General features: G+C 41.1%; 1 long non-coding RNA gene across 1 annotated transcript; it reads left to right on the top strand.

Annotated features, from left to right (window-relative positions):
* Positions 1–7755: 7755 nt before the first annotated feature.
* LOC140529660 (uncharacterized) lies at positions 7756–15806 on the top strand. The gene is made up of 2 exons (XR_011975636.1): positions 7756–8478; positions 15746–15806. It is a non-coding gene; the product is annotated as an uncharacterized lncRNA (long non-coding RNA).
* The last annotated feature ends 6792 nt before the right edge of the window (positions 15807–22598 follow it).

Here is a 22598-nt window from a genome sequence, read left to right as displayed (position 1 = left end):
CTTGGGGAGGGACAGGATCAAAAAAGAGAATAGAAGCAATGGGGGGCAGGATAGGATGGAGGGAAATATAGTTAGTCTTACACAACACGACTATTATGGAAGTCATTTGCAAAACTACACAGATATGGCCTATACTGAATTGCTTGCCCTCCCAAAGGGAATGGGTGGGGAAGGAGGGATGAAGAGAAGTTGGAACTCAAAGTTTTATGAACAGCTGTTGAATTCTGTTCTTGCTACTAGGAAATAAGAAATACAGGTAATGGGGTATAGAAAGTTATCTGGCCCTACAGTACAAAAGAGAAGATGGGGACAAGGGAAGGAAGGGATGATAGAAGAGAGGGCAGATTGATGATAGGGGCAATTAGAATGCTGGGTGTTTTGGGTTGGGGGGAGAGGACAAATGGGGAGAAAATTTGGAACCCAAAATTTTGTGGAAATGAATGTTAAAAGTTAAATAAATTTTTAAAAAAATAAAAATTAAAAATTAAAAAATTTTTAAAAAGCAGGCAGTGCAGTACAATGGGTTGAACTCTGTATCTGGAGGCAGATAACCTGGTTTCAAACACAGGTTATACAGTTTCTGACCTTGGATCAATCCCTTCCCTTCTCTGGTTCTCAGTTTCCTTTTTAATAAAATGGGAATGAGGAACTACATCTTTATGATCCCTTTTGGCACTAAATCCTACAAAATCACTTAATGAGTTACCATTCTGCAAATAAGTCCTGCTCTTGTAGTTTCCAAGTTATAGGTACAAAGAGTTAGTCTGAGATCTTTTCAGCCTTCAACTCCCCAAAGCATTTTTTGACAGAACCTACCTGGCTCTTGCTCTGTCTCAATGGTCCAGAAACAGCTTTTTTCCTCTCTCGGTCACTTTCTTCTTTCTTTATAAGCTCCTTCTAAGCCCTAAAACAGTGGGGTGTTCAGCAGGGATAGAGGCAAGATGGAGGATCATCACAGATGAACTTTTAGCTGAGGACAGTTCCCAGGTTAAGTTGGAAATAATCCCTTGCTGTCAGGAATCAGTATAAACTTATTTGCCTGGGGTGGGGACACAAGTTGCTTGGGAAATGGACAACCTTGCCCAGAGGGGGCCTGATGAACATGAGCTAAGGTGGCAATGACTGGCAATAAGCTGGCACACTCACCAGTCATCCAAGTAGAAAGTCAGAAGGTAGATGACTTGTATAGGAAAATCTGTTCTGTGTCTGTCACCTCTCTCCCAAAGAATAGAGTTGAGAGTGTATACCAATGTTGGCTTTTTGGTTTACAAAGCATTTTACACACATTCACTCATTTGACCCTCACAAAAAAACAGATAATATAAACAGTTTATGCTAATGGACAAATTAAGGAATATGTCAAAGGTCACATAGCTTGTAGTCACTCCTAGGATCATAGATTTAGCACAGGAAGGGACATCAGAAGCCATCTAGTCAAACCCACTTATTTTACAGACAAGGAAACTGAGGCCCAGGAGGGTTAAGGGATTTACCCAAAGTCATACATAAAATAAGCATCAGAGGTGAGATTTGAATGCAGGTCTTTGGACTCCACAGTTAGTGCTTTGTCTACTCTATCATCCTCTGTAGACTCTGGAGGTGTTAAACACCAAATTCCCTTTAGTTTAAAAAAAATGTAAAAGGTAAAGCATGATAAGAACAGCTCTCAAAGTGAGAAATATCGCATTCTAGTCTCAGGGGACAGAAGAAAGGTTTTTTTATCCATACCAAGTTGATCAGTCCTATACTAATTAAGACCTAATTTTATTTTAATTGGGTCATTCTTTGTTAAATGTCTCTCTGGAAATAGGAGTAGGAGTTTGGGTTTCCTGTGGGTGCTTTGCAGTAGAGATGAGTCACGTTTACGGGTCCTTGGTGTTAAATGGAGGCTTTCACTTTCTGCCTCCCTCAGCTGACTTCTGCTAAAAAAACAATAGCTACATTTGACCACATGGGCTCACAAAGAGTCAGACTTGACTAAAACAATGCAACAACAATAACTAACCAAACTAAAGGTCTTAACCATATCTGTGCCATAGGCAAGATGCCCAGATGAAGGACCGACATCAGTTGTGTAAGTTTCCAGCTTGGGTCTCAAAGCTCATGAATTAGAAAGAGTCCCTGGACTTTTTACTTCTATGCTTTGATGGATCTGACATCTCAATGATGGGCGCACTCTGTCCAATTTCTCCTAATGTTCCAGAAGTGATGCCATCAATATGTCATGGGTTTTCCTCTAAATCTCTCAGCATTTCATGGCAAGCTGATGGAGGGTAATAAAACCAGAAAGATTTGAGTTCCAGTCTGGCCCCTGGCTATATATGTATACATGTGTATGAATATATATGTATATATGTGGATGTGTATGCATATACATACATACAAACATGTATACATACAAACACACATATATACATACACACATATATATTCAAATATACATACTGTCAATAAATAGCAGAAAGATGATAATCGAACCTGTGGGAGTTGGTGAAATCATTAAGTGATATTGTATATATAAAAAACATTTTTAGAAGCCCTCTTTAGTATAGTCCAGATCTGAAAATAAAGTGGTGCTCATCATTTGAGGAATGCCTGAAGGTGCAATATATGAATACAGAGAATAGTTGAATGTTGTTTGTAGCCATATGTATGTGCATATATACAAATACGTGTGTATATACACACCCATATAGACCTCATCTCACTTCTATTTCCATTCCCACATCACTAACAGTCTATTGGACATTTTGAATTGGATAGAGTTAGAGAGCTCACCCATGTGCATCTCAAACACATATGCCCAAAATAGATTTCCTTACCTTTCCCTCCAAACCCACTTTTCTTCTAAACTTCCTATTACTGTCCAGGGCACTGCTCCCACTCCTTCTCCCCTCCCCCACCACCCAAGTTTGCAACCACAGTCTTATCCTCAGCTCTTCATTCTCACTACCACTCGCACGTATATCACATACAATATATTACATATTATAATATAATGATATTATAAAAATAATATAAAATAATATAGTCTCACAGTGTAAGGTCCTTTCTCTACTCTTCTCCAATTCTTTCATTTTACAGGTAAAAAAAAGAGAAAACAAAACTGAGGTCCAGAAAGGGGTCTTGATTTGCCTAAGGTTATACAATGAGTTTACCACAGATAGGATTAGAAACCAGGTCTCCTGATCTCTGTTATGTTATGCCAGCTGATTTCATAAACCACCCAATCAAATTCAGTATCATTGCTCTGGTCACACCTCATATGCGTTTGGATTCCTAGTGACTAAAATATCCCACTACTGTAATTGTGATGATGAAATTGAGATGGTGATGAAGGTTATGACTAGAAGAATTACCAGAAAATTCTCCTGTTTTTCTTGTCAACCAGTTCTGATGAGATCACAGGGGAAATCCTTTCCTCTCATGGCCTTATGGTCTGAGCCCCATTCCCTGGGACCTTTTTTTGTTCACTTTTTCTTGTCCTTAGGAATTTTTCTTGTCCTCTGCTTCCCTCTGTGCTTAATGAGCTATCCTTCACCCAAGAGGTTGCATATATGTAACCCTCTCTTGGAATTATGATACGAAATAATGTTAAGCACATGTGAAATATGGGAAAAAATAGAATTATGTATATCCCAATTCTGTTTATTCTCTAAGACAAAATTTCCCTTGGATACTATGATGGTGCTCTTAATCAAAAAGACATTTTAATTGTTTACTAAATGATGGAACCCCACAATCTCAGGGTTGGGAAGTAACTCAGAAGCCATCCAGTGCCACCCAGCCCTGAACAAACTGAAGACCTCAAGAGAGGGATAATGAACTATTTTTCAAAATAGACCGCTATACTTTTGGATGGCTTTAACCACGAAGGTTTTCCTTTCATTCAGCTAAAATCCTGTCTCCTTATCTTTCACCTATGGCTCCAAGTTATACCTATTGGATCCAGAAAAAAAAGTCTAATTCTCCATCTTTCACATGACAGGATCCCAAATACTTGAAAACAGCTATAATGACCTCTCCCTTCTATTCTCTGGGCCAAACGTTAGAAGCTAGTAGTTGGTTGTGCAGTGGATGGAGTATTGGGTTCAGATTCAGGAAGATCTGAGTTCAAATTTAGCCTCAGACACTTAAAAGCTGTGTGACCCTAGACAAGTCCCTTAATTTCTGTCTACCTCTGTTTCCTCAACTGTAAAATGAGAATAATGATAGCACTTCCTTTGCAGGGTTGTTTTGAGGATCAAATGACATATTTATAAAGTGTTTAACATAATGCCTGGCACATAGCAGGCATGATATAAATGATTACTTGTCCACTTTCCCTCCCTATACAAACCAAATTCTTTCAGTTAGTCTGCATTGAACAATATCTTGAGGCTATTCGCTAGTCTGGTTCCTTGTTTTGGACGATTTCAATTTGATTAATAATTAAATAAACACGTATTAAGTAACTATGACCAAGATACTCTGCTAGACACTGGAAATACAATAAATGGAGCTCCCACTTTCAAAGAGTTTACATTTTATCATGCTTATCAATATCTTTTCTAAAATATTCTTCAAGGGCCCTATCCTCTTTCAGATTACCCTTTCAGACCTGGGTAGGAACCAGAAGATAGGATTTCTAGCATCTGTTCCAGGAGCCCCCTGGTTTCTCTGTCTTGTTCTGTGCATACTCTGGGGCAGCAAGGTCCAGTGTCTCTATGTATAAAAGTAAAACCCCTGCTTTCTCAGTCAGAGGGTCAGACTTTCGCAACACTTCTATTAGTAAACAACTATTAGCAAACTTTCTAATGTATGGTTTTAATTTCTTAGCTCATGAAAAACTTCTGGACTTTAAGAGACCTATCATTTTGTGGAAATAATAAGGGATACAACTAATGCTAAAATTGTGAACCTTGAGGCAGGGCTGACTGTAAGTCTTAGGAAAATAATAATAGTATGTTATCTCATTTGATCCTCATGACAACTGTGAGTAGGTGCTATTATAATATCCATTGTACAGATAGGAATACTGAGGCTAGGAAGGGTTATGTGACTTGCCTAGGGTTACATAGCTATGTATCTGGAAGGGTTAAGGTATATAAATGGTTTGCTATTAGCTTGTCAAAAGAGGAATCTGGTGTAAGAGCCAGGCCCCTGGCACACACAGAAGTGACAAGGTAGAGGGGTGATCGTGGACCCCAAGATACCGACAGTCTGGGTAGTGCTCAAATGAATTCGACTCAAGTCTTCTTAAAGCCAAAGAAAACAAAGTTTATTAAAGATTCGCCAAGTTGGGTTGCCTCTTAAGGAGCCTAAGCATTTGCGATGCTTGTGTTCACAAGTGGGCCAGATAGAATCCCAGCTACACAGAGTCTGAGCTGGATTGAATCTGAGTGCCTTCATGGAGGCAAGATGGAACTTAAATACAGAAAAGAGTATAGGAGAGATCTGGGGGGTGGTCTGGTAGTCCAGGGTGATGGGAGGAGGGGTTTAGGAAGGGTCTTGAGGAGAAGAAGGAGGTTCAAAGGCTGGAAACAGCTGGAGGCAATCGGGAGATATCAGACAATGGAGGGCTTGGGTGGGAAGCAGGTGGGGCAATCCAGAGATCTTGATAGGGGCGGTATGGGAATGGATACAGATCTTGATGGGAGTGGTCAGCAGCCTGAGGAATGGGGTTTTGTTGGGATCCAGGTGGGGGTTGCAACAGAGACCAGAGTAGAATGATAATGAAAAGCCCATGGGCTTCCTGAGACTGCTGGAACAAATGGGAAGATTAGATTTGAGTAAGAAAGGCCAGATTAAGTGGGAAGATTCAAGGGGAGCTCAAGGAGGCTCCCGGAGTCTGAACCCCATCAGAAGGGCCTGCTGTACAGCTTCTTAGATCTGCTTTTCTAAAAGGAAAGCAACTTTTGAGGGGTCAACAACCTACTTTAATCAAGCACATATGTCATTCATTTGGTTCAGGGGAAAAAGTCAGCACCCTGAACTTCAGAGAAAATACAAACAGAGAAAAAAGACCAATAGACAGGGCTTGACCATAGACAATCCATATGTTTTTACCAGAGAGAGAATCAGCAACATCTGTGTTTTCAAAGTGGCTGCCCGGAGTCCCACCCAGCATGCCAAGCTTCTTCCAAAAAATAAGACCCAAAGTAAAACCTCGCCTCAGAATATATATCACTTTTCAGGCATGACCCTCATGACCCAGTGACTCATTAGAAGCTAACAAAGAGACCTATTAATGGATGGGGAAGATCTTTAACTCTTCTGCCACCACCCACCCATTAACCTTATATTAACATTACATCAGGATGGGGTAGCTAGTTTTTAGGAGGGTTTTTTTTTTCTTGGCCCCTTTTGACATATAGATAAATTTTGTAAAGTTGAAGAATAAGTCTACATCTGACCTACCTAATAATCCTACAAAATAATAATCCTGTCTGAGTTAGCCAAAAGACTTCTTGCCCTGAGGTTGGTTTCTACTAGGAAGTTTAGTTATGGAACTGTAACTCCACAGATTAAGAATTTAGCTTCAAGCGAAAAACCTATCCTGGTTTTCCCTGAAACCCTTTCATCTTGGTGACTGATCAGCTTTTCCTTAGAGCCTAAGAGATTATTTTAACAAAGGCCCATTGATCCAACCCATCACGGAATGTACACCATGGAGAATAAGGAGAAGATAAAGAGGGCAACTCTGAGTGAATTCCCAGTCCTACTTACGTTACGAACCAGCTAAATGGCTAAGTCAATAGCAACCTAAATAAAACTGAAAATAACCTCTTGTGAACATTTCCTTTTAAAAGGCTCATTAGTTACAGGATGGCCTGAGATGAAAGTAATAGTGGGGGCAAACAGGTAGTATCTGAGAGAGAGAGAATGATGTAATGGAGACTGAGAATCTGGAAACAAAGGATATGATTTCTCACCCTGGGTTGGCATCTCACTATCTTTGTGACCTTGAAGAAGTCAAGGACTTCAATGGACTTCCATTTCCTCATCTGTAAAATGTGAGGGTTAAACTGGATGACCTCTTAAGGACTCTTGGCTCTAGATTCTGTGATTTCTGTGTATCTTTAGCCAGTCCCCTCTGCCCATATGTCCTGCATTATATAGGCTCACGCATGTCCACGGACTATATCTCAACAGAGTTACTATTCTAGAAACACTGAGATGAAGCACATAAAGCACTTTATAATCTTATCTAAGCGAGTTGTGGTGGTGGTGGGGGGTGTTGTCATCATCATCATCACCATCACCATCGTCATTAAAGTCTTTGTCTTGGGTCAACATTGTCTTGATCATCTTAATTATTGTTGTGTCAGAACATAGCAGATAAAAGACCAGGTGCAGAGTTAGGAAGACTTGACCTCTCATGTATAATAGTTGTGTGACTCAGGAAAAGTCACTTATCCTCTCAAGACTCCAGATAGCTCTATAAGACTATAAATGAAAGAATAGGCCCCATCTGCCCCATAGTCCTCTCATCCAGAGTTCCCTATACCAGTTAAATCAGGACCAAAAAAAAATTACAGGAATCTGTGTACTTAAATATTAAGTATAAGAGAGAAACAGAGCTGCAAGCTGTCTAGAAGCCTGGACTAGGATCCAAGGAAACCTAGCTTCAAGACTTCCTTTGAACTAGATTGGCTCTGTGACCTTGGATAACTGACTTAACTTCTCAGTATTCTAGGAAACCCTCTAAGATGCTAAATTGCAGATAAGGTGCCCAGCTACGCTGATGGAGGAAATGTCCTTACGTGTGAGTGGGATAGACTTGGTGAAGACTCCTCAGATTGTGGTTTTCTCCCAAGGGTGAGGTGGGGCCTGGAGGCTCGGGGCTGCAGTGTTTTTGGAATAGAATAGTTCCATATAAGGTATAAAACTGTGTGGTGTACTGGGGTCTCAATGATTGGACAAAACTTGCGTAATTCCTCGATGTCTTCATTTCAAAGGGATTGGTTAGATCTCGTGTCTAGAATGTAAGACCATATCCTCAGCTAATGAGGATAATGGTCAGTGGGGGGGAGGAGGGACTTGCGTTAGGGTTTATAAATCACTGTCCTGATTTTTATCTTCGGCTTTCCTACTCCAGGTGAACTGCTGTGGGATTGTCCAGATTCTCGAGAATCGAATAAAACTCTTTTCTGTCATCACTTTGAGAGGCCTCTGAGTAATTGATTTATGTAGGGACCTGAGCCATCCCACACAGTTTGGGGGCTCGTCCGGGATCTGTGACCTTTATGAGAGACGGCTGACAGCTCAGTCCAAGGACTTGGGCGCCCGTGGGGAGATTTCCCCATTGTCCTTGAAAGGAGCTGCCGGGCCTCCCTCTCTGCAAGGTAACGACCTGAAGCAGAGGAACTCAGTGAAGACAGAAAAGAATAGAGATAAGGACTCCAAAGACTCCGAAGCTGTGAAGTGTGTAAAAATGCCAACCGGTTGGTGTTGAAGTTTGCAGTCAGGCAACTTGTACGCGTATACAACCCAGCGGTAAGCGCGGGGGGGGGGGGGGTCTGGGGGTCAATTCGTTGAGTCTTAGATAGACTCGGGGAGAAGGTGACGACTCCCAACCAAATTAGTGGACTGCGGGACCCCAGGGTGAAGGGCCCCCCCAAAAACGTTTGCTGGGTGACTGTTGGTGACGGGCGACCCTCACCTGAGAGCTGGCAAGAGAAGCTAGCAAGGGAGCTAGCATAATTCGTTGAGTCTCAGACTCGGAGGTGTTGGCGACAACCCTCGACCAAAGGAGCCAGCAGGAGAAGCTAGCAAGGGAGCTAGCATAATTCGTTGAGTCTCAGACTCGGAGGTGTTGGCGACAACCCTCGACCAAAATGGGACAAAAGCAGTCCAGGAATAGAGCTTCGGAGTGGAGTCAGGAAGAAATACCGGTAAATAGTCCCTTGGGAAACCGATTACAAAATTGGCATGAATTACCAAAATTATAGAGAAAAGAATGTAGAAGAAGATGATTAAGTACTGTTGTTTCATATGGGGTGAAAAGACATTGGAGGAGGAGGAGGCACAATCTGGCCCAAATATGGTTCCTCCGAGGACTGGGTGTGACAAAAATTTAAACCTATATGTCCTATTCTATTCTGTTAAATGTTTTGTCTGTATATGTTGTGTTGGTATTTCTGTGTGAATGAAAGTCTGTGTGTCTCTGTTTTTAACTGATAAGGTTGTAAATTTAGCCAGCCAGCCAGCAGGAGCAGAAAGGCTGAGCTGAACTGTCCTTGAAATTCCTGTTACTCCCTTTCTTCAACCCCTCCAGACTAGTTTCAGAGGGGTGGAGGGACAAGGAGGGAGAGAAAAAAAAAAAAAATTCTTTTTCCCTCAGACCTAAGAGGCATGCTAGCAACCAATTAACCATTTCCTGCCTCACCCAAAAGAAGAAATTTTAGTGTAATGGGAAATAACAGAAAGTTAAGTGAATTCATTCTGGTCTATTTGGAATTGTGAATAGGTGAAATGTGTCATTCTTAATTTAATGCTTCAGATAGGTTAGAATTTATTAAAGTTTGGTGGAAGTAAGCAGAAGATTAGAAAGTAAAAAAAAAAAATCTCAAGTAAGCAACTTAGAGCTGAGAGTTTTGGATTTAGGTTTAATTAGGTCAATATATTTGATGCCAGACAATGTATTTAAAGTAAAAAGATAATAAGTTTAGGTTTTTCTTTTTCTTTGCAGGGTGGGAGGGCCAGAAAGGGGTGGCCTTGGGAATCCTGGCACAAATAAGAGGAGGGCAGAGACACCCAGCAGCATTTCTGCCAAAAATGTTAGCTCCATTAACAAAAGGATAGGTATTTGTTAGATGCAACATTAATCTAATAGATTGGGGTTTTAAAAAGATGTAATAGAAATTTGATAATTTGAAACTTAAAAAGAGCTGAATAGGTTAATGGCTTCTTTTAAGTTTTAAGTAAACTTAAATAAGTTTAAATTTTTAGGTAATCCATCTAAATATTGTATTAGAATTTGCATTGTTAAGCTAGTTTGTGAATTGGTTAAAAAGAATTGTTATGAATTGTTTTTTTGTAAGAGTTTTCTTGTTGTAGCATTCTTATTAAGAAAATGAGAATGCTTTAAAAATGTACGGGTATATATATATATATAGGTGTGATTTTCAAGCCTATTTCATCTGAGCATGTATTATGTTAAAAGTTGATTTCTGTTGTTGAAAAGGAAATTTTAGCTAAAATTGTTTTTGCCATGAATCAAGCATTTACTCTAAAGTTATTTTTGTAAAAGAAAGTTTATGGGCAAATATGAAAAGGCTGTGGGTTTAGGTCTTGTGATTTCTGTCAATTAGTTTCAAGGGGATTGTGATAAATTGTAAACTGTTCATAAGAGAAGACATATTTGCTGTATTAAGAAATACTTTGTAAAATCTTTCGTATGGGTTTTTGAAAGGCCTATCCAATTCGTATTTGTAAGTTACAAAAGTGGGAAGAATTTAGTTTCTCTAATAGGATATGAAAATGCAGTTGATGTCATCTGAAATTTATTGTTCGGGTTCATAGCTAAAACAATTTGTTACCACTTACAAAATTATGTTTGCCATTTGTAATTCTAATGCTAAAACCTAAAGCTGGTACACTGTGTGAATATGTGGGGGAAAGAAGCAGTCCTCAGGCTAGTAACAAGTACAGCCCCAGCAGCTGAGGAGATTGTATATAGAACTTGCTTTGGTGAGAATTTGAAAATGTATAAGAAATGATCTTCAGTGATTGGCTCTTTAGGGCAAATTTAGGATCTAAGAAGTAAATAAAATCCCTGGGGACATTCTTTCTAAATCTAATGAGAATAGATATTGTATCATTGTTACACAGAACAAAATTGGGATTCAAAGTTAGCTGTAATTGTATTTTATTTACAGGGGGATTCAAGGAAAGGAATCCCTTATAAAAAAAGGGGGGGGGGGCAGGTGGTCTGGGAGCTCCAGGAATGGTCTTGATGGGAGTGGCCAGTAAACTGGAGATTTGGACTGATAGAATTAAGAGTGGGAAGTAGAATAGACTTGGGTATAGTGATAAGAGTGGACCTTAGGAGAGCCGGTTCACGTGGAAAAACCAAGGAGTTTTCAAGGTGAAGTTTTCCAGGGCCTTTAGACAAATGGGACTAAAACTTTTTGGGGTAATGAACAAAGGTCCCAACTTGGAGTGAGATCTTTACAGGTTACAAAATGATGTAAAAGCAATTAGTATTAAAACAATTAACTGAATTAATTACTGAGACTAAATCAGAGGCATCTTCAGTTTGGGGAAAGAATTTCAGTCTAATTTTCTTAGAGGTAGGTAGCCTCTGGTAATATTTGGCATTGAAAGTTAAATGTTTTGATTTGAATTCATTACATGAACATAAAAATTCAAGTTAGTGTTTGAACTTATCACATGTGTAGCTCATTCTTTTAGATTGAGCAGGGTTAGAAAGGGATAAAGTAGTTTGGGAAACAGATATAAATCTATTAGAGCAATGACTTATGATTGTTATTCAATCAGGAACTAGAACATGTATAGAAAGGCATGTAGGCTACTTAGACCTGCTTCAAAGATGTTCCTTGGCCAATGTGAAATTAGTCATGTCTGAAACTGATTATTGGAGCTTGCTATTTTAAGATTTTTGTGGGACTATTAACTGACTGTTCTTCTGAGTCTAACTCCAGGTGTGGATAGCAAGAGAGGTGGTCTGAGCCACTGATCCATGATGCCAATAAGCCTGTGAGATGCTGGTATGAACTGCAAAAGGTGATCTCATGGGAAGGTCGGGAGAGCGACTGTTCAGTCTGGGCTGAGGTAGGATTTTCCTGACTCAATTTCCCCACTGACACCTGGCAGACTTGAAGCCTGGCTGAATGCCAGTTGACAACCTACTCCTGCCTGGAATTGACATGAAGTGAGGGAGATGTTGTTTCCCCTGCAATGTCCCTACTCTTAGTGGCAAATTCCTAAAATCAGAAGTTTTGTAAGTAATAATACCAGATCTGTTGAATAATAGATTGTTGGTAGGGGAACATCTGAGGTTAAGTCTAACATTGAGCTAACAGGTTTAGGACTTTAGAACAACAACAATAAGTTAGGGTCCTCTAATTCTTAGTAATGGTGTGGAGATGATTAGGTTAAGGGCTTGTGAGGCTAGCATGCATAGTTATTATTTTGTCCTAGTTGGTTAATGCTAAATGAAAAATGGTTGGTAGACTATATTGTAAATGCTTTAAAAGAAGCATCACATGATCAGAAGTTGGAATTGTTTTATGATGTGATATGCACTGTGTTAAGAATGATTATTTATTGTATTTATATAAGTACTGGAGCCTGGTGTTGACTCCTTAGTGAAATCTCATCTTCCTAATGAGGGAATGAATAATGACTTGCTGTGAAATGTAGAAGCTGCATTTTAATGTGAATTTCTTATTTTTCTTTAAAAAAAAAATGATAATTTGTCAAAGTTTCAATTTCGATTTTTGTAAGAATGATAGGATTGGTAATCTAAGATGGTATTAAGTTCAATTCTGTAGGAGAGTGGACATCTGGATTTCTACAAGAAGATAAAGAAAAGAAGATGCTGAGATGCTGTGCTGACAACTGTTTGAAGGAGCATCCAGATCAGAAAATTGAATAAGATGATATTTCTCCCCAGACTGCTGTATGAGATGGAACCTCTAAATGGACAGTTCATTAATTTAAATCTCTGTATCTGTACTTATGACAAGGGGACTGCCCCCCCTGTAATTTGCTAATGCGTCAGTCAACTTTGCTTTCTTCCCATATTCATATAAAAAGGAAGATAGATGAAGGGAAGGATTCATAAGGGAAAGAATGTGAAGAGGTATTTATTGATTGGATTTAGGTATGGAAAAAGGAAAAATAAGAGGAGGGGAGGAATATGGGTAAGTTGAACCTTGAACTATCTATTCCCCCATACCAATTCAGAAAATGTTTAGCATGATTGGGAAGCCAGTAGACAAAGTTATGGAAGGTTATTGCATTTAAAATTTTAAAGTTGTTTACTTTCATTTATAATTATTGCTATTAGTTAATAACTCTCAAGCTTCATGCTTGGAGACACACTTTGTCAGTATTAAAGCTCCATTTGAAGCGTGTGTGAGAACACACAGAATTTGGAAAAGGATGGCCAACTTGCATACAGGCTGTGGCAGCCACTGCCCTCCTAGTAGAAGAAAGTAGAAAAATCACTTTTGGAGGCTGTTTGATTGTGAGTGTACCTCATCAGGTGCGATCTATCTTAAATCAGAGAGCTGGGAGATGGCTGACAGATTCAAGAATTTTAAAGTATGAGGCCATATTATTAGAAAAGGATGATTTAATACTGTCCCAAGACCATAACCTTAATCCAGCTAGTTTTCTGTCAGCCTCACCCGAGGAGCCTGTAAATTTGGAACACTGCTGTTTGGATATAACTGATTATCAGACAAAAGTGCGGGAGGATTTACAAGAATCCCCTTTGTTTGAGGGAGTGAATTGGTTTATAGATGGGTCCTCCCGGGTGATAGAAGGAAAGAGACAGAATGGGTATGCCATAATAGATGGAGATAGAAGTTCTCTAGTACAAGCTAGTAGCTTACCTAAGACTTGGTCAGCACAAACTTGTGAACTGTATGCTTTGCATCAAGCTTTAAAATTAGAAGGGAAAGAAGGATCTATATATACAGACTCTAAGTATGTTTGGGGAGTAGCACATGTTTTTGGAAAAATTTGGGAAGAAAGAGGAATGGTAAATAGTAAGGGAAAGGAACTAGCTCATACCACCCTACTGACTAAAGTATTGAGTAGTTTACTGTTGCCCAAAGCAATTGCTATTGTGCATGTGAAAGGACATCAAATAGGGAATACCTTTGAGGCTAGAGGTAATCGCCTTGCTGATGAGGAAGCGAGGAAGGCTGGGGAAAAGGAACCTGGACAGACTGCAATGTTGGTATTAATTCCTACTTTGCCTCCCAATCTCCCCTCCCCATCCTATACTCAGGAAGAGAAGAAAAAGGCTCAAGACTTGGGAGCCAAGGAGACAGAAGGAGGGCGCTGGTTTCTCCCGGATGGCCGTGAGGTACTGACCAAGGCAGGGATGAGACGAGTCTTGCAATACCTACATCAAGGTAGTCATTGGGATGTCCAAAACCTGTGTGATGCTGTATTGACCAAGTTTGTGTCACCGGGCTTATACACACTGGCCAGACAATTGGTGGAGGGTTGTCTGATTTGTCGAAGGACGAATAAGACTGCTCAACGCCACCCCCCCCAAAGGGGGCAGGCCCCCGGGATACAGACCCTTCCAAAGCATTCAGGTGGACTTCACCGAACTACCATCAGTGGGCAGTCTCAAATACCTGCTAGTCATAGTAGATCACCTGACCTCATGGGTAGAAGCCTTTCCCTTATCACGAGCTACTGCCTCCTCAGTAAGATATTATTGGAACAGATAATTCCACGGTATGGCATGGTGGAGAGGATAGATTCGGACCAAGGCACTCACTTTACTGCCAGGTTTTGCAGTCATTAATAAAAGCACTGGAGATTACTTGGGAGTTTCACACTCCCTGGCATTCTCCTTCCTCAGGCAAAGTAGAAAGAATGAATCAGGGAAACAGGATCCAGGGGTTCCTCTATATGATGATCTAGCAAAAAGAAAGAGGAACATCGACACCTCCCTCACTCAGACTGGAAATGCAAATGGGTGGGGCGATACTTGGCCTCCTGAGAGGATAATCAGAGAGTATGGGCCTGCAACTTGGGCTCAAGATGGGAGCTGGGGTTATAGAACCCCTATATATCTATTAAACAGACTAATCAGACTTCAAGCAGTAGTTGAAATTATAACCAATCAAACAGCAAAGGCTTTGGACTTACTGGCTGATCAAGCCACACAAACTAGGGAAGCATTACTGCAACATAGATTAATCTTAGATTATTTACTTGCAGAAGAAGGAGGAATTTGTGGGAAGCTCAATTTATCTACATGTTGCTTAAAAATTGATGATAATGGAAGGATAGTGAAAGAGATCACCAAGAATATCAGGAAGGTTGCTCATGTTCCCATACAAACTTGGGGCTCCCCTTTCAATACATCCTGGTGGTCCTGGTTTGAGGGGAGCTGGTGGAAGAGGTTACTGTGGTTTGGCCTTATAGCAATTAGTGGTATTGTATTACTTCCTATTTGTCTACCTTGTTTGATTTCACTAATTACTAAAATAGTTAGAAATTCTTTACTAAAACTTGTTAGAGTAGAAGAAAGGACTGAAGGAGCCATTCGACTGATGATATTAAAAAAGGAAGGTTGGGTACCTGTGGAGACAAGAGACATGAATGATCCTGATTGGGATGAGGAGATTAATAGACAGTGTGAGATTATGTTACAGAACTTTGGTTAAAACATCCGTGAGAAGTCTTCAGGCTGATAAAATAAGAGGAGGGATTGAGTGGGATAGACTTGGTGAAGACTCCTCAGATTGTGGTTTTCTCCCAAGGGTGAGGTGGGGCCTGGAGGCTCGGGGCTGCAGTGTTTTTGGAATAGAATAGTTCCATATAAGGTATAAAACTGTGTGGTGTACTGGGGTCTCAATGATTGGACAAAACTTGCGTAATTCCTCGATGTCTTCATTTCAAAGGGATTGGTTAGATCTCGTGTCTAGAATGTAAGACCATATCCTCAGCTAATGAGGATAATGGTCAGTGGGGGGGAGGAGGGACTTGCGTTAGGGTTTATAAATCACTGTCCTGATTTTTATCTTCGGCTTTCCTACTCCAGGTGAACTGCTGTGGGATTGTCCAGATTCTCGAGAATCGAATAAAACTCTTTTCTGTCATCACTTTGAGAGGCCTCTGAGTAATTGATTTATGTAGGGACCTGAGCCATCCCACACACGTGGGAGTTCCCTGTACTCATATGAAATCACAAGGCTAGTCCCTATCCTTAAGTAGGTAAGCACTCTTCCTTTTTAAGTTCAACAGGGTCTTACATACCTTTTCACTTGGCTTACCCTAAGCCTTCAGAGGCAACTATACTAATATCAAATGAGATCATGGATGTAAAGTGCAAAACCTGAAACTTATATGAATCTTTGTAGAAAGGCAGCACAGAGTATAGAGCACCGGACCCGAAGTCAGAGAGACCTTACTTCAAATCTAGCCTTATACACTTACTAATTGTATGACGCTAGACAAATTACTTAACTTCTGTCTGCCACAGATTCTTTATCTGTAAAATGGAAATAATAACACTGGATTTTTGTGAGGATCAAATGAGATTGTTTGGCTTTGTTTCATAAGTGGGTAAATTGTTTCACTGTCTTTACATTTTATTAATTTTTTTAATCAACAAAAATCTACCTTCTTTTCCTACCCCTCTCCAATTTAAAATAAAAGAAAATTGAAGTCCCTGCTAAAAATATGTTTAGTCAAGCCAAACAAGTTTTCCATATTGGTCATGTCAAAATATACATAATACATGGAAATATACATGCATACATTTATACATATGTGTATCTCATCCAGCACAGTCTTCTGCCTTTCTATTAGGAGGTTAGTAGTAGATTTCACCATGAGTCCTATGGTATCATGAGTGGTCAAAGTTGCTAGATCTTTCAAAGTTCTTTGTCTTGATAATTTCATTTTCACTGTATGTATCGTTCTTCTGATTCTGTTCACTTCACTCTGCATCATTTCATACAAGTTTCCCCAGGTTTCTTAGAAACCATTTGTTTCATTGTCTCTTACAGCACAGTAGTAATCTGTCATATTTATGTACTACCTCTTGTTCCAGCCATCTCATAATCAATGGGCTTTACCTCGGATTTGAATCCATTGCCACCTCAAAAAGAGCTGTAAATATTTTTGCACATTCTTAGTTAGGGTTTGTTTTGCTTTAGTTAAAATGTTAATCACTACTTTAATCTGCTCTCCTAATTCTCCCATCTCCCTTCTCTCTATTTTCCTCCTATTTACTTGTTTAGTGAAATGTATTTCTGTACCCTGCTGTGTGTGTCTTCTTCCTTCTTACCAGTTCAGATGATAGTAAGGTTCGAGTGTTCACTTTTTATGTTTATCAAAATTTCTACACAGCTCTGGTTCCCCCCTTTTTTTTTTAAATCAGGAATGCTTGGACATACTCTATTTCATTAAAGTTCTATTTTCTCCATAGGATTATACTCAGTTTTGCTGGGTATGTTATTCTTAATTGTAAGACTATATCCTTTGCCTTCTAGAATATGGTATTCTAAACTCTGCACTCCTTTATTGTGGTGGCTAAATCAAGTCTGTCACACACACACACACACACACACATGAGTCATTTATATGAATAGGTGTATATACATATATATGTATATATACATATGTGAATATGTATGATGTAGAGGTAAGTATAGCATATGTCTATGTTTATTCATGCCACAAGTCTTTGTGAACATCTACTGTGTGTACTATGCTAGGTGTTAAGATGTTCACAAATACAAATACAATATGTGCATGTTTTAAAACAACGTGTATATCAATGAGTACAACTGATTTTGGATATGATATAGTTCAGAAAACTCTTCTGATCATAAGTACCATGGTCAGTGAATCAGTGGATGCTTAGCCAGCATCTGCCCCCATTTCTTGACTGATGGTTATCCTAGGTATCCCTGTGTACCTCCAGTCTGATCCTACAAGAAAGGAATATTTCCTGACAGTCTTGCTATAATAACAAATATGTTATTTTCTAATGGAACATTGTACTGGCACCATTTAAGCTGTCAATATTAGGCCATATCTTGGCTCCCCATAGGCAAACACACACCAAGAAAATCTTTGCTCCAAAACAGTCACACCACCACATAGTAACAGATGGGCTGTCCTAATCTGGGCTTTTATGAAACCCAGGGGCAAAACATACCCCTGCGAAATTTTTACTGGTATAAAGGAAGAACATAAGGTCCACAGGCTGGAATGGTTTCTTGTTGCTTTTTTTTCTTATTTCTTTTGAATATACCTGAGAAAATACTGTATTTGAAAGGAGTGTATAATAGATCATAAAAAACATGGGACTTCTAAGTTAAAAAGGAGCCTCAGAGACCACCTATTTCAAACTACACTTGAGCAGAAATTCACCATACAAGCTCTTTGACCAGAGGTCATTCATTTTCTTCTTGAAGATCTCCTGTGAAGAGGAATTCATCATTTTATTAGGTCATTCATTCCTTTGTGAGGCAACTAATTTTTTGGAAGATTTTTCTCCAGGTTGTACTGATTCATCTCCACAGGACTTTCTCCCTTATACTTTTGAAATCTCTTTACCTTGAAAGTTCACCAAAATCCTGGACTACTTGTCAAAATGGAAGTACCCTCTGCATCTTAGGTCTTGCTTTTGGATTGGCTAGTTCCTTCCAGAACCTCCAATTTAGCCAAGTAGATACAGCTCTATATCTGAAATCAGGAAGACCTGAGTTAAATTTTGGCTTCAAACACTTACTAGTCATCTGACCCATGGCAAATCATTTAACCTCTGTTTGCCTAAGTTTCCTCAATGGTAAAAAGGGTATAATAACAGCACCTGCCTCCCAAGATTGTTGTGAGGATCAACACATAGTAAGTACTATATAAATTCTAGTTATTGTCATCAGCATCAGCATCAGCATCAATAGAGGAGGCCTCGCCCTCCACCATATGCAATGATGTTTCTCTGTATTCTTCCCCTAAATAATGCATCTAAAACAGAATACCATAATCATGCCTTTGATAATATATTCTACAGTTTTGCCAGGACCGAAAGTCAAGCTCACAGCCTTAAAAAAAAATGTAGAATAGCATGTACTCTTCTCCAATTTGTTGTATTTCTAGTAAACTAGGTGTCCTAGTGAATAAGAGTTTGGAGTCAGGAAGACTTGAGTTCAAATTCTGCACCAGACATTCCCTAGCTATGTGACCATGGGCAAGGCATTTAATGTCTCTTAGCCTTACTTTTCTTATCTATAAAATGGGGCATAAGAATAGACCTACCTCTCAGGATTGGTGCAAAGATCAAATTAGATAATATATGTAAAATATTTTACAAACCTTAATGATTTTATAAGTGTTAACCATTTTAGAACCATTTATGTTTGTGTCATCAGAATTTAGAGTATATTTCACAAATATGGCTAGGGAGAAAACCAAACAAGGCACAGAGGTAATCATAAAAGATAAAATAAATTGTAGTGATTACAGAAGCTTTTGCATGAACAAAATCAATGTTACTTGAATAAGAGAAACTGATGGGGGGGTGGGGGTGGTGCAAATCTTTGCATTAAACAGCCCTGATAACAAAGACAGTGATAGAGAATTTGCAAAAAAACAAGAACAAAAATACTTTCCTTCAATAAGATAAATGACCAACAGTGATAAGTACACAAATTCAAAAGAAGAATAACAAACTATCAACAACCATATAATAGATTTCCCTAACTCATTAATAAAAAGAAAACTTAAAATGGCTGATGTTTTCCCTCCTACCCCTTAAAGTAATTTGTGGTTATGGTTTGTCCTTCATTCTTAAAGAGTACCATGACATCAGGAAGATGTTACCATGACTTGCAAATGAATTGGATTTAAGTGAGGGAGGGCTGTGCCAAGTAACCAACCTCACTTTCTTCTCCAGAGACATCTGGGTCCAGTGGCCAGATATAGGATGACTAGAGCATACAATTCAATCAAAAGAATCAAGCAATAACAGGGAAGGGGAATACAGACCATCTGGTTTTAGTATTCTTTAAATCCTTATCCCTTTGAAGTGATAAAGATGAAAAATAATCGACAAATATTAAATTTGCTAAATATACAATTTATTAACAAATAACAATAATAAGAAAATATATTTATTCATATAGGAATGAAATTTTTTGGCTATGACCAATGTGACCATCAAAAACATCTGAAAACCCCTCGAAATATCAGTAATTCATTATTCATATGTCTGGTGTTGGGGGACAGCTCTGGACCGGGGTCCCCCGTGAGGACCGTGAGACGCCTGAGGGTCCGAACCTGCCCCCTTGTGGGGTACTGGGATGGCCCTGGTAACAGGCTGGCTCCACCCACGGGGAGGCACTTGGGAGGAGCTCGCCCGCCCATGGGAGGTACGGGGGAGGAGACAGGGGATAATAAAAGGGGATGACCACGAGAGCTAGAGGAGAAGAAACGCAATAAAGCTTGCTGGCTGCAACTCCTTTCGGGTGCTCTGCCTGTTTATTCCCCTCCCCCAACCAGGAGAGGGGCCGGAGACGTCCGAAGACCGGGGATAGGTAAGTAGAAGGCGAAGGCCCGGGAGTCACCCCGGGCATCTGGCGCCCAAACAGGGACCGCCGTAGGGAGAGGAGAATCCGCCTTGCCCCGCAGTAGTAGCCTTGCTCCGCTACTGCGGGAAGATTCAGGCAGTCTTAATATTGGGAAGTGGCCAGGATGGGTCAGGGAAATAGTTTTCCCAGTTTAAAGCCCGAAGATAAAGGAGTACTTGCTTGTCAGCTGTATAAGCTTTGTAAGATCCATGGGCTTAAGCCCCACATTCGGGACTGTAGAGCATTTGTGGAAAAGATCTGGGATGTCTCCCCTTGGCTAGAGCATTGTGGGTTACGCCCAGCTAAATGGGACATAGTGGGACAACAGATGGTTGCCTATGAGAGGGTGAACCCGGGTGTATTAACAGAGGAGGACTTTACGTTCTTTCAAGTGGTCGCCGCACTTTTGTGCTCGGATCCCCGTCCCCCCTGGCGATCAAACAGCGAGACCCAGACAGGGCAGTCCCTTCAAGGGACGACAGAAGAAGAAGAGGAATCCGATGAGGATGATCCCAACCCCAAGCGTTTATATCCAGGGGGTATGTTAAGAGAATGTGCAGGCAGGGACCAGGACCGCACCCTTCAAGGTGGCGCATGGCTGAGCAAGGGGCGGGACTCTAGAGCCCCGAGGGGAAGAACAAAAGGGAAGTTTGATGAGGAAGGAATGCCCAAGAGGGAGTGGAAAGTTCCCAAGACAAAGGGAAAGTCCGATGAGGGAGGAACACTCAAGAAGGAATGGGAAGTCCCTGAAAGAGCAAGAGAGGGCTGGGGAACTCGCAGGAAGAAGTTTCAACGGAATTTGGGAACTCCCAGTCCTCCCGAGGTTGGACTGAATGCCCTCTCCTTCTCCCCAGCTGCCACGTCCTTGTCACAATTATCACAAGGAGCGCGGTCATTTACCTACGGGCAGTCCGGGCCCTCGGAGCCTCTGAGTATACTCACTCAGAGCCTATCCGCAGCTTTGGCGGAGGGACAGGAGATAGATTTAGAGGAGTGGGAGGGGGCCGGCGCTTACCCTGTCATTGTGGAGCGGGATCCGATGGGAAACGAGAACCGTTTCCATCGACCGGTGCCCTTCAAATTATTGAAAGAACTGAAGGAGGCCGTTTCCAAATATGGCCCTTCGTCACCTTATGTGAAGCATCTCTTTGCGAATACCACAGCCACTTGGCGGTGGACCCCAGCTGATTGGAAGGAAGTGTCGGGGGCTATCCTTACACCAGGACAGTTAGTGGCTTATGGCGCCGCCATTAGACAAGAGGCGCTCAGATATGTCAAGGAACACAATATTGCAGAGACAGAGGACGCTGTGAATATGATAACAGGGGCAGGGCCATACTCGCAGCTTATTGACCAGCTCCAATTCGATCCTCAGGTGATGGCTGCAGTTCAGTATTGTCATATTAGGGGTTTTGCCAAGATTGACGCCCCGGGGACTATGAGGGACAAGTTGGTAGGGCTAAAGCAGAGGGCTAGCGAGTCCCCCACTGATTTTGTGAGTCGGGTCCAGCTTGTGGTCCGGCGGTCTCTTGGCTCGGGACCAGGAACGGATTCCCTGATAGCTCAGCTGGTCCGAGATGGCTTGCATCCAGAATGCTCCCAAGCCCTAGCAGGCTTGGGACCTCTCGCCTCCCTCGAAGAGATAGTAGAGAGGCTGTTAGACATTCCACCTAAAGACACCCACCAAGCCATGGTGATGGCGGTGGCCCAAGGGGTGACTCAGGCCCTTCAAGGTACCAAGGCCCAGAAACAATGTTATCGCTGTGGCCAAATGGGGCACTTTAAGAGCCAGTGCCCTGTCGCTAAAATGGGAGCATTGCCCACCTGTTTTCGCTGTGGGAAACCGGGCCATATTGCCAAACATTGCCGTCTAAAGCAGCAGCCTCAACCACCTCGGTCGGGAAATGGGAAAGGGGGCCTCCCTCGGGGGGGGCCCCCGACCCCAGAAACAGATCTTCCCAGTGGAGGCTGTAGGCCCTGTCCCTGCCCCCCAGCCCGGGAATTCTGTACCCCTATCGTTCCTGCAGCAGTATCAACAGGCTCTCCAAAAATTGCAACCCTAATATGCACGTCTACCATGGATTCCCCCGATGCCGATTTAGTTATAAGACCTTGGCATACTGAAGGGATCGACGTGCCCCCCGCTCCTTTCCCCCGTCTGGTGGTGGGACCCTCTGGCTATGTGCCATTTATAGTCCATACTCAATTGTTGGCTAGCGGATCCTCTACCATTTATTTGAACAATCCTCATTGTTATCCCATAAACATTGCCCCAGGAACTCCCTTTGGGAGGGGTATCTCTCTGCCTTGGGT

This window comes from Notamacropus eugenii, chromosome 2 (assembly GCF_028372415.1).
Source record: "Notamacropus eugenii isolate mMacEug1 chromosome 2, mMacEug1.pri_v2, whole genome shotgun sequence".
NCBI classification, from domain to species: domain Eukaryota; kingdom Metazoa; phylum Chordata; class Mammalia; order Diprotodontia; family Macropodidae; genus Notamacropus; species Notamacropus eugenii.
The sequence above is the reverse complement of the archived record's forward strand: the minus strand, read 5'-3'. Positions and strand labels throughout refer to the sequence as shown.